This window comes from Salmo salar, chromosome 12 (assembly GCF_965601325.2).
Source record: "Salmo salar chromosome 12, fSalSal1, whole genome shotgun sequence".
NCBI lineage: Eukaryota > Metazoa > Chordata > Actinopteri > Salmoniformes > Salmonidae > Salmo > Salmo salar.
The window spans coordinates 69159822-69171475 of record NC_138302.1 but is presented as its reverse complement, the minus strand read 5'-3'; positions in this window follow the sequence as shown (position 1 = coordinate 69171475).

Below are 11654 nucleotides of genomic sequence, written 5' to 3'. Positions count from 1 at the left end.
CCCACAATTAGCAAAACCTTACACTCAAGGAGCAAAACACAAGGCTAGATTTGCACAACTGTAAGCACATTGTCAGCTTCACACGATTTGCAAAACATTACACACAGTGATTTGCAAAACACTAAACACACTTGTATACATCAGACATTACATTATACATTACTACACCTATGAGCCAATCTGTTAAACACAGCCATCAGGTCCACAAACACATGATTGCTAAATTGTAGACACACCAATCAGGTTTAAGCCCTATAAAAATGCAGCAGGTAGGTTCACCTGCCTTCAACCAAAATGGAAGGAGTCAGAAGAAGAGTGAGAGTGAGAGTGAGAGTGAGGGTGAGAGGAGGAGTACACAGAGGAGAAGGAGCCAGAGGTCGAGGAAGACCTGAAGCAGGAGGAGAACGTGCACAAAGAAAAGAGGACCAAACTTATCAAATGACATTCGTGCAACACTATGGACCATGTTGTGAACCACGGATTGACGCTGAGAGAGGCTGGACTGAGAGTTCAGCCAAATCTTAGCAGATATACAGTGGCATCTGTCATAAGGACTTTTCGACAGGAAAACAGGTAAAAGATTTGTCTACAGCTACAGTAATCAGCCACTTATTGTATGCACCATATCAGCACTTGTGATACCCCTTCCTGTGACATTGTACAGTAAGTTACATGTATTATTCTCTATATAGGATTGAGGGTCGGGAACGACAAGGAGGAAGGGGGCCCATATTCACGCAAGAACAAGAGAGAGATAATAAACATGGTTTTGGCCAATAATGCTATCAGGCTCAGAGAACTACAAGCCAACATTATCGGTGACCATGCCATTTTCAGTAATAAACAACTTTATCAAGTGCCTTTTGAGTGGAATTCAGAGAGGGTCAAACAGCTGCTGCATGAGTATGTGGAGGTTTGTATTGTTCACTTTAGCACTGTAATGTTGCATACTGCACACATGACTTTTTTTACATTGACTGTATACTAGACCTATCCTGAACTACACAATCTTGTCTTTCACTGTATTTCAGGGAGTTTTGCAGATGGATGCTGCGGAAATCCTGCATGAATTCATATATATTGATGAGGCAGGGTTCAACCTCACAAAAGCAAGAAAGAGAGGCAGAAATATCATTGGCCGCAGGGCTATAATCAATGTCCCAGGGCAACGTGGGGGTAACATCACCCTTTGCGCTGCCACTTCACAGCATGGGGTTCTCCTCCGTCATGCCAAAACGGGCCCTTACAACACACCTCACATTCTCGCATTTTTGGACCGATTGCACCACATCGTCACAGCAGGTAATGAAATGCACCAGATGCAATACATTGTCATCTGGGACAATGTGTCATTCCACCGCTCTGCTTTGGTCCAGAACTGGTTTCAACACCATCCACAGTTGACAGTACTATACCTTCCACCATACTCTCCGTTTCTAAACCCTATCGAAGAGTTTTTCTCTGCATGGCAGTGGAAGGTTTACGATCTACAGCCCCAGGCTCAGGTACCCCTCATTCAGGCCATGGAGGACGCCTGTGACCAAGTCGACGCCGCAGCTGTGCAAGGATGGATTCAACATTCAAGACGGTTCTTCCCGCGTTGTCTTGCTAATGAGGATATTGCTTGTGATGTTGATGAAATTCTCTGGCCAGATCCAGCTAGGCGAAGAGATAATGTATAGTATGTTTACTGTAGTATTTTCTGTACAATATTGTCAGTTTTTTTTCAGATAATTTTTTATGGTTGTTATTTACTGTAATGGTAACCTGTACTGGATACAGTATTTTACGTTTGTCTGTTTGCTGAGCTAACAGTGTTATGCACACTACTGTAGTAGCATGAAAACTGGGACATGTTTTGTTGTGATTCTCCATGTTGACTGATTTGGGTATATGGAGAGAAATAAATGATATTTTCCTCAGTCTGCAGCATTGGTCTTGTGTAGTGTTTGTATAGTTGCACTTTCTCTGTGTACTTCATTTACAGTACTCTAATCACTGACAATTAGACTTGCTAAAAGTGTTTTAGGTTAGCAACCGCAGTGTGTAACTGGTTCAAAAAGACTGAAGTCATATGAAATGTGTGTTTTGTATAGTAACAAAATATTGTTTTTATGAAGTCGTGTATAGTTTTGACAAGTGTTCCATTTTGCAAATGATCTGAAGTGTTGTGATACTTTGGTGTAGGGTTGTGCTAATTGTGTGTAGTGTTTTGACAAACCGGGCCCTGTTTTCAAAATTGTGCTTAAACAATTGAAAAAAACTGTAACTGAGGGAGTTATATTAATGCTCTGTGTATGTGTTCATTGCATTTGTTTTGAGAAGATGGACATAACCTACTGCAATCATTCTGGTTGAACACATTAAAATACTTTTTTTTTGGCACACAGTGATTTTGTGAGGGAGAAGGACACCTTTAGCCTTTACAGTCTTAGTAGTCATCCTTGGTGAGACAGTCTTTACAAATAGTGTTGGTGTGCATCGTCAGGGTATCAGGAGATATGAAGTCCACCTCCTGCTCTGCCCCTCCAGCACTGTGGCATATTTTCTGAAACAGTAAAGCTGTTGCTTGACTCAATACTGTGAAAGCTGCTAGCCATGGGTATTGCTATACTGCATATTGACTTCTTCCTTGCCAATGACGACTGGAAGTTGAGGTATAATAGCCAATAACAGTGTTTAATTAGTTCATTGATTTGTCATGCCCATAGCAATCAGTCTGCACAATTAACAAATTATTTTATTAGCGACCTGTGATAGAGACATTTTTATACAGGTAGCACAGTTATACTTGTCCTTAGAATCACTGGTGTTCAAGAAACATGTTACAATTCACACAAAGTATTCCACTAGGTTTCCTTGATAAGGGTTTCCAACATACGATTGGCAGAACTTCACTGAGGAGCAAGAACATTTTTGTATTGTAATTCTATTTGCAGAATACCTTATTGAACATGTGACTAGTTTCTGGTAACAAAGTGGCACTGTCAATTTGACTGAACATAGTTTAGTAACAATGGATAAGTCTGCCCTTTTCTTCTTCATCAGTACAGTTAGAAACATTAGTAGCAGTATTGGGGGCAAAGTGATATTCCTCCTCAGTTTCTCTCAGCTATGGAGACAGGTCATCAACTGGAACCACCTGTGAAAAAGTAGTGCATATTATGCAATGGTTAACATGTGTGGAAGCCTAAAACTGATTATGTACAACTCGTGTCAATTGCACTAGTCACAATTCAAATGCCCTACTTTTTTATTGTTTGTACAATAACTGTACGCTCCAAGCATTCACTTATTAAGTAGTTATAGCACAGGTTGGAATGACAATTAACACACTGTTTCCCATTAGGACCAAGAATTAGGAACACTGAACTAGACAGGCAGGACTGAGTTTGGGAAAACCAGAACTAGACTAAACACTATTGGCACAGCTATTCCAGAAGAGGTCAGTCTAATGCACTAAGAGGGTCAAGGGCAAATGAAGGGTGAATATGACTATCTGTGTCCCGATTCACCACTCTTTATAAACATTGGATTTGTGTAGTCATTGGCTATAAAGGGAGCTTCCGTCGTTTTAAAATCCATGGCAGTGCACACTTTGGGAGAAGGGTGGACAATCAGGACACAAGCATACCCTTGACCCCTAAGTCGAAGTAAGCTCTCATACAATCACCCTCATGGGCTTAAAAATATTAAAATGAATGGACTGATGGTGTAAGGAATATGGTGGAACTGCCTCCAACCATGATTATACCATTGCTCTTAAGTCAATGAAAGGGAGTAACCGAGTACAGACCATTGGAAGAAGGGGGTTTAGGGAAAGGAGGATACCTAGTCAGTTGTACAACTGAATGCGTCTTCCACATTTAACCCAAACCCCTCTGAATCAGAGAGGTGCGGGGGGCTGCCATAATCGACATCCATGTCTTCGGTATCTGGGGAACAGGTGCTCAGGGGCAGAATGACAGATTTTTACCTTGCCAGCTCGAGGATTCGATCCAGCAACTTTCGATCACTGGCCCAACGCTCTAACCACTAGGCTACCTGCCACCCTGGTTTAGGGCACTGTCGTGGAAATTCTTACACAGGGACATGCGAAGTCAATCTTAAATGAATCATTGTTTATTGTCAGCGCGCTAGAGAGGTTCAAACAAACTTAATGCACCATAGTGAACGTCTGTCAGAAGCTCTAACGGGGCAGTCCTGTTTAGTTCTCTTATATACTGCAGACAAGTCATATTTGCATGATTTAGCATATTCATAATGAATCCGTCATTAACGTTTGCTTCATTCATGTGACTGATCAATACCGGGTCATGCATGTGACAGACCAATACCTCTGTCACGTTCGTCGTAGGAAGGAGACCAAGGCACAGCGTGCGTATCGTTCCACATCTTTATTAATATGTGAAACTATGCAAGACATACAATAAACAATACAACAAACCGTGACGACAGAGGTGCAACATGCACCAACTCTAAATAATCTCCCACAAACACAGGTGGGAAAAACAACTACTTAAATATGATCCCCAATTAGAGACAATGATGACCAGCTGCCTCTAATTGGGGATCATCCAAAAAAAACAACATAGAAAAACAGAAACTAGAACCAAACAACATAGAAATAAATAAACTAGATAACCCCCCCCATCCCCCACCCCAGTCACACCCTGACCTACTCTACCATATAAATAATAGCTCTCTATGGTCAGGATGTGACAGTACCCCCCCAAAGGTGCGGACTCCGGCCGCAAAACCTGAAACCAAAAGGGAGGGTTAGGGGGGGTGTCTAGTGTTGGTGGCGGTTCTGGTGCGGGACGAAGAACCCTCTCATCCTGCGGATCCGCCAGCATCGGTGGAGGCTCTGGACTGCCGACCATCGCTGGAGGCTCCGGGCTGTGGACCGTCTCAGGAGGCTCCGTTAGTAGGCTCCGTCAGGAGGCTCTGGACTGTGGGCCGTCTCAGGAGGCTCCGGGCTGTGGGCCGTCTCAGGAGGCTCCGGGCTGTGGTCCGTCTCAGGAGGCTCCGGACTGGGAATTGTCACCGGAAGCTCTGGACTGGGAAGGCCCACCGGAGGCCTAGTGTGTGGAGCCGGGACAGGTGGCACCAGACTGGTGACACGCACTTCAGGGCGAGTGCGAGGAGCAGGCACAGGACGTACTGGACTGGGGAGGAGCACTGGAGGCCTGATGCGTGGGACCGGTACAGGTGGCACCGGACTAGTGACACGCACCTCAGGGAGAGTGCGAGGAGCAGGCACAGTACGTATCTGACCGAGGACACGCACTTCAGAGAGAGTGCGGGGAGCAGGCACAGGACGCTCTGGGCTGTGGAGGCGCACTGGAGACCTGGTGCGTAGAACCGGTGCAGGATATACTGGACCGTGAAGGCACACTGGAGGTCTGGAGCGTAGAGTTGGCACAACCCGTCCTGGCTGAATGCTCACTTTAGCCCGGCAAGTGCGGGGCGCTGGCACAGGACGCACTGGGCTGTGAAGGCGCACTGGCGACACAGTGCGTAGAGCTGGCGCAGGATATCCTGGACCGAGGAGATGCACCGGATATCAGGAGCGCTGAGCCGGCACAACCCGTCCTGGCTGAATGCTCACTTTAGCCTCGCAAATGCGGGGTGCAGGCACAGTGCGCACCGGGCTATGAATGCACACTGGAGATACAGTGCGCATCACCGCATAACACGGTGCCTGACTGGTCACACACTCCCCACGGAAAGCATGGGGAGTTGGCTCAGGTCTAAACCCTGACCCCTCCAATCTCCCCGTGTGCCCCCCATTTTCTTTTTGGAGTTGTCTCTCGGGCTTCCGTCGTTGCCATGCTAATTCATCGTATCGTCGACGTTCCTCTCTCGCCATTACCTCCTCCCAGGTCCTGGATGTCCTCCACTCCCTTTTCTCCCGGGCCCAGGATCCCTGCTCCTCATGGGCACGCTGCTTGGTCCTTTGTTGGTGGGAGATTCTGTCACGTTCATCGTAGGAAGGAGACCAAGGCGCAGCGTGCGTATTGTTCCACATCTTCATTAATATGTGAAACTATGCAAGACATACAATAAACAATAAACAAAACAACAAACCGTGACGACAGAGGTGCAACATGCACTAACTCAAAATAATCTCCCACAAACACAGGTGGGAAAAACAACTACTGAAATATGATCCCCAATTAGAGACAATGATGACCAGCTGCCTCTAATTGGGGATCATCCAAAAAAAAAAAACATAGAAAAACAGAAACTAGAACCAAACAACATAGAAATAAATAAACTAGATAAACCCCCCCAGTCACGCCCTGACCTACTCTACCATAGAAATAAGAGCTCTCTATGGTCAGGACATGACAACCTCACGAGGCTTCTACGCTCTAAGCTGAGACCTTGAAACTGAGATATCCTTTTCTCTAAACAAGGTCTGCTAAATTGTAATTACTTTGCTACTATGGCCTATTTATTGCCTTACCTCCTCACACCATTTGTACACACTGAAAAGACTTTCTTTTTTTCTATTGTGTTATTGACTGTACGCTTGTTTATTCCATGTGTAACTCTGTGTTGTTGTTTGTGTCGCACTGCTTTGCTTTATCTTGGCCAGGTCGCAGTTGTAAATGAGAACTTGTTCTCAACTAGCTTACCTGGTTAAATAAAGGTGAAGAAAAAAAAACGTTCTTGGCGTACTGCCAAATTACAGACACTGATAGTGAGGATTCGTTCAGTCACTTCCATGAACACAGAAAACGGTTATTAGAAAAGCACAAACATACATTTACATTTTAGTCATTTAGCAGACGCTCTTATCCAGAGCGACTTACAGTAGGGAATACATTCATTTCATTTCATGCATTTTTTTTTGTACTGGCCCCCCGTGGGAATCGAACCCACAACCCTGGCGTTGCACACACCATGCTGGCGTTGCAAACACTATGCTCAACACACAAATGTATAAAATAGAAAAGCACCAATATAGCATTTTCCATCACAGCGCCAATGCATTTTTCAGCCATTTTGGTGCCATTCCAAATCAAAATCAAATCAAATGCATCTATAAAGGCTTTTTTTTTACGTCAGCAGATGTCACAAAGTCCTTATACAGAAACCCATCCTAAAACCCCCAAACAGCAAGCAATGCAGATGTAGAAGCATGGTGGCTAGGAAAAACTCCCATGAAAGGCAGGAACCTAGGAAGAAACCTAGAGAGGAACCATGTTCTGAGGGGTAGCCAGTCCTCTTCTGGCTGTGCGGGGTGGAGATTATAAGAGCACATGACCATTAGGGCCAGATCGTTCTTCAAGGTGTTCAAACATTCATAGATGACCAGTAGAGTAAAATAATAATCACAATGGTTGTAGAGGGGTGTAACAGGTCAGCACCTCAGGAGTAAAAGTCAGTTGGCTTTTCATAGCCGAGCATTCAGAGTTTGAGACAGCAAGTGGGTAGAGAGAGAAAGAGGGAGGGACAGAGAGATAGAGAAAGAGAGAGGGAGAGGGTCGAAAACAGCAGGTCCGGGACAAGGTATCACGTCCGGTGAGCAGGTCAGTGTTCCATAGCCACAGGCAGAACAGTTGAAACTGGAGCCGCAGCATGACAAGGTAGCACGTCTGGTGAACAGATCAGGGTTCCATAGCCACAGGCAAAACAGAGGAAACTGGGGACGGGGACAGCCAGCAGTCATCAGGCCAGGTAGTCCTGAGGTATTGTCCTCTGGCTCAGGTCCTCCAGGAGAAGGGGGGGGGGGGGGGGGGGGGGGGGGAATTGAGAAAGGGAGAGGAGAATTAGAGGGAGCATAGATAAGACAGGAGAATTTCACCAGATAGGACAGACTGACCCTAGCCCCCCGGCCAGTGATGGTTCTAGCTTGTATGGCTTCCTGGGCGAACCCCCGCCATAGTTAGCACCATTCTGCACTAACTGTCATTTTTATTCAGACATTTGGAACAACACAAATAAATAATCAGAACATTTTAAACTATATAAATATCATAATATACAACAATAAGACTCATAAATATCAAAAAGAATTAACAAAGACAAATCGGAACAAATTTGTGTTGATTTGGCACTCGAGCATCAATACATTACCCATCCCCCAACACTGTCAACCAATAGTCAAAACTAAACCAATTCACCTTGGTGGTGTGCAGACTGGTTTTATATTATTCTTCACGATTTCGCACAAACCAGAAAAAAATGCAACAATATGTCTGTGAAACTATATATTCACAGTACTATGAATGAACTGTTTTTTATTTGGTATCATTTTGTAGTGTGACTAATTTTACTAATTGCATTAGTACTGTACAAAGTTAGAGGTGCACTTTTTGATAGATTCCCCCGCTCCCCCTACCTCGGCTTCCAGTGGGGAGACCTGAGGTCAACCTACCCCCGCCCCCTCCCCATCTCGTACTTCTGAGTGGGAGACCATCCCAGGCAGTAGCCTGCCGAGCTCACAAACTAGAATCAGGGCGCCCACTCCGACAAGGTTAATTGACCCACAGTCCCACGCGGTGACATGATATCATTGGCGTGACGTGCAAATCAGCGATAAAAAAACGATTGTGCAATTATCACCATTCCAATATTTTTTGTGCGGGCACCCCGTGCCTCCTCGGCAAGATGCCGCCCTGGGCGGCTGCCCATGTCGCCTATGGCTCTGTGGCTCTGTCCGACAATACCCCCGGACAGGGCCAACCAGGCAGGATATAACCCCACCCACTTTGCCAAAGCACAGCCCCCACATCACATTGAGGGATATCAACAGACCACCAATTTACTACCCTGAGACAAGGCTGAGTATAGCCCACAAAAATTTCCTCTGTCCGACTGGATAGGAAGATCACATCAGTGACTCAACCCACTCAAGTCGAGTATAGCGAAAAAATCCTGGCACAATGAGATGCACCCCTCCTAGGAACGGCATGGAAGAGCACTAGTAAGCCAGTGACTCAGCCCCAATAATAGGGTCAGAGGCAGAGAATCCCAGTGGAGAGAGGGGAGCCGGCCAGGCAGAGATAGCAAGGGCGGTTTGTCACTCCAGTGCCTTGCCGTTCATCTTCACACCCCTGGGCCAGACTACACTCAATCATAGGACCTACTGAAGAGACCGAGTCTACGTCTCTCACGTGGGTAGGCAGATCATTCCATAAAAATTTTGCTCTATAGGAGAAAGCCCTGCCTCCAGCTGGTTGCATAGAAATTCTACTGAACAAAAAGGAGGCCTGCCTCTTGTGACTGTAGCGTACGTGTAGGTATGTACGGCAGGACCAAATCGGAGAGATAGGTAGGAGCGAGTCTATGTAATGCTTTGTAGATTAGCAGTAAAACCTTGAAATCAACCCTAGAGTGTAGAGTGGCTAGCACTGGAGTAATATGATTTCTTTTGGGGGATCTAGTCAAGATTCTAGAAGCTGTATTTAGCACTAACGGAAGTTTATTTAGTAGTCTATCCAGGTAGCCGGAGAGTAGAGCATTGCGGTAGTCTAATCTAGAAGTGACAAAAGCATGGATGAACTTTTCTGCATCATTTTTGTACAAAAAGTTTCAGATTTTTGCAATGTTACGAAGATGGAAAAAGCTGCCCTTGAAATATTCATGATATGTTCGTCAAAAGAGAGATCAGGGTCCAGGGTAACGCCGAGATCCTTCACAGTTTTATTTGAGACGACTGTACAACCATCAAGATTTATTGTCAGATCAAACAGCAGATCTCTTTGTTTCTTGTGACCTAAAAATAGCATCTCTGTTTTACGTTAGTTTAAAAGTAAAACATTTGTCGCCATCCACTTCCTATTGTCTGAAACACAGGCTTTTTGGGGATTTACCATGTTTCATCAAAATGTACAGCTTTTTGTCGTCTGCATAGCAGTGAAAGTTGACATTGTGTGTCCAAATGACATCACCAAGAGGTAGAATATATAGTGAAAACAATAGTGTTCAATGGTCCTTAAATGGAACCTTGCACCCATGGGAGAGAATCCTCACCTGTTTGATGGTGGCAACTTCAACTGCACACAAGTTGCTGAACTTCTTCACAATTCATGCACAGTGGTTGGAGAGTGAGGTAGGGACAGAGTTCCTTTCCTAATGTAGGCTAGTTCATATAGAAATGTATTTTCATCTCCAAAATACCCAGCAGCAGCAGCAGAATTCTAAATACTGTATAGTCTATGTAACAGATAGATAAATTGTTTAGGTCATTCTCATACGTGCTGTGGAGTCTGACGAGAGACTAATCTTAGTTTAATAAAAATGTTGACATCTGTCTGGTTCATGTTTTTTCCTCCTTTATGTAACAGAGAGATCAGTTGTTTAGGTCATTCTCATACTTACTTACTGACTTTATTGTCCCCATGGGGAAATTTTGTTGCAGTGTCATGTACACATTTAAAGTGGCGTTTAAATACAAAACAAAATTGACAATACAACTTTCATTACAGTTACATACCAATAATAATAAAAAAATAATAATAATTGTAATAAATAAAGAAAGAAAACATTTTAAAAAAGACTAGCCTGCTGGCCTTACTGAGTCGATAGGAACATTAGCCTGAGCTATTTAGGAGGGATATCACACCTGGCACAAATGATTGTCTAGTTCTGTTTTTCCTGCTGAGGGGTGCCCTATACCTGCGCACAGAGGGGAGTAGTTCAAAGTCCAGGTAGAGGGGGTGGCTTGGGTCTAAAATGATTTTGTGAGCCTTACGGAGGGCCCTGACCTTAAAGATCTCATCCAGGCCTGACTGTACCTTGCTTGCTGTGGTAATAATCCTTCTCAACATATTTCTCTGGCTGACAGTGGCATTGCCAAACCAACAAACAATACAAAAAGTTAAAATACTCTCAATAAAAGATTTGTCAATATAGTCAATATAGTACAGTCTACATTAAAAGATCCCAGCTTTTTGAGAAAGTACAGTCTCTGTTGGCTCTTTTTGTAGATCAGGTCTGTACATTTACTCCACTGAAGCTTATTGTCCAAAAGGACACCCAAATATTTGTATTCCTCTACAATTTCTATATTCTGACCTCTGATTGATGTTGCAGAGGTAGGTGTTGTACGCTTCCTGAAGTCTATGCACATCTCTTTGGTCTTGTTGGTATTGAGGACCAAGTGTGATTCCTCACACCACTCTACAAAGTCATCTAGGACCGGGCCATGATGTTCCTCGTCATCATGCAACAGGCTGATCAAGGCAGTGTCACCAGCGAACTTAACGGGGTGTCTGTCAGTATGGGAACTAGTACAACTATTAGTGTACAATATGTACAGGAGTGGGGACAAAACACATCCCTGAGGAGAGCCTGTGTTGGTATTGTGCGTATCCGACACGTGGGGACCTATTTTGACTCGCTGTGAGCGTTGGCTCAGGAAGTCCAACAGCCACAAAACCAGCCCCCCATCTAAGGAGAAGTCCCGAATGAGTCTCTGTGCCAGAATGTAGGGCTGGATTGTGTTGAAGGCAGAAGAAAAGTCAACAAACAGAACCCTGACATGGGATTTGGCACCCTCTAGATGTCTATAGACCATGTTAAGGAGGGTAAGAATGGCATCATCAGCTCCTCTGCTAGGCTGATAGGAAAACTGAAACGGGTCGAGAAGCTTCTGGGTGACACTGAGAATATGACTTCAACAATTTTCTCAAGGCATT